This window comes from Mustela nigripes, chromosome 16 (genome assembly GCF_022355385.1).
Source record: "Mustela nigripes isolate SB6536 chromosome 16, MUSNIG.SB6536, whole genome shotgun sequence".
NCBI lineage: Eukaryota > Metazoa > Chordata > Mammalia > Carnivora > Mustelidae > Mustela > Mustela nigripes.
In genome coordinates this window covers 56,929,155-56,930,627 of record NC_081572.1, presented here as the reverse complement: position 1 = coordinate 56,930,627, position 1,473 = coordinate 56,929,155, and the positions used below count along the sequence as shown (strand labels likewise).

The 1,473-nt window shown below is 60.9% G+C and overlaps 1 protein-coding gene across 1 annotated transcript in view; it reads right to left on the bottom strand.

The window, feature by feature from the left end:
- PIK3R6 (phosphoinositide-3-kinase regulatory subunit 6) overlaps positions 1-866 on the bottom strand; it is a 49,176-nt gene extending 48,310 nt beyond the window's left edge. Inside the window, exon 1 of the mRNA XM_059379060.1 lies at positions 714-866. The gene's annotated coding sequence lies outside the window, so the exon portion shown is untranslated. The remainder of the gene's footprint in view (positions 1-713) is intronic.
- Positions 867-1,473: the final 607 nt, after the last annotated feature.

Below are 1,473 nucleotides of genomic sequence, written 5' to 3'. Positions count from 1 at the left end.
AGGTCGCCTGCACGAACCCGCCTCACCTCACCGAGGCCCCCCACGCCCTTTACTTTCTGGGGGTCATTCTTGCCACACTCGGCACCACAGCGGCTGGAGCACAGAGACTGGCCTCGCGCGGCCCGGGGAGAAGATGCTCGATCGTGCGCGCGGAGAGAAGTGGCCGGGCCAGCGTGATGGTCACCTGCGTCCCCGGGGGCAGGACGGACAGAGGATGTCCCAGAAGGGGTGCGGGCGGGACCAGAGGCTGACCCTGACCCGGCGCCTGGCTCGCTTGCTCCGCAGCCCTAGCCACCTTGCCTCACATCTCCGAGCTACGAATCAGGCATCAAACACGCACCCGGCCCACCTGCCGTTGCTGGGGAGAAGCCTCGGCCGGTGGGTACGCGCGGCAGCGCCCCGCGTGTGTCAAATGTTACACTATTATGGGCACTTAGAGCATTCGGGGAGGAAAGAAAGAGGTCCTCTCATGGGTCCCGGGTCCCTGCTTCTTGTGAAAAGGATTAGATGATTGTCACTTGGCCCAGTGCCGCTAGCGGCCTCCATATCTCGGAAACCCTTCTCCGGAAAGCTTGCTATGGAAGAGCCAGGGGCGTCTTCGCCCCTCGGGCTCCCGGCCGACATCCCTCCTCTCAGCCCCTCCATCCGCTCTTCTCCCATCTGCGTCTCCCCAGCTTCCTCCCAGGACACCTTACACCCCAGCCAGCACCTACCTTGTTTCGGGAGGAACTCGGTTCCGCTAAGTCTCCGCTGACGGGCTCCCCACGGTCCGGCTCAGGGAGGCTGCCCTCACCGGAGACCCCGATGACTTTAGTCTCCACGGCAGCCTCCGCTCTGCAGAGAAAGGCCCCGTGTCGCCCAGGCCCTGTTATGTCCCCTCCTCTTCCTTCCCCTTCCCCGTGGCCTTCAGAGCTCCTCCCAGAACACATCCTGCACTGAAGCTGATTTCTGCAGAAGCTCTGTGGTCACCCCGGAGCCCTGGGGGTTCTTTCTTTGGAAGGGGGCACCTCCACAGAGTACCCCCACATCCCCCGCCCTGTGCTGACCAGGCTGTGATACCCGGAGGAGCCCTGATCTCTTTCCCAAGTTCCAGGCACCCCAAACCCACTGTCCCTGCCCGGACACTGCCAGCCAGAGGGTCATCCAGCATATCCAGCTCAACCTGGACAAACCAGGCTCTTTTTCCCCCAACCCGTGCAAACCCACCTCTCTGCTCCTCATCTCAGAATCAAAAACTTGGGTGTAAGCCTCAACACCTCCTTCTCCCTCACCTGTTCCATAAGTGGAACCAAATCCTATGTCATAAATTGTCCCCTTTTTCCACCCCATGGCTCTCACCCCTTCATTGGGCCACCATAGTCCTCCTCCTGAATGACCGGAGAAGCCTGATCTTGCCTCCATTTCCCAGCCAAAGGCCCCTCTCTGGTGCTGAAACACAAATCTGGTCACTTTATGTCCCCAGTACAGCCTTCA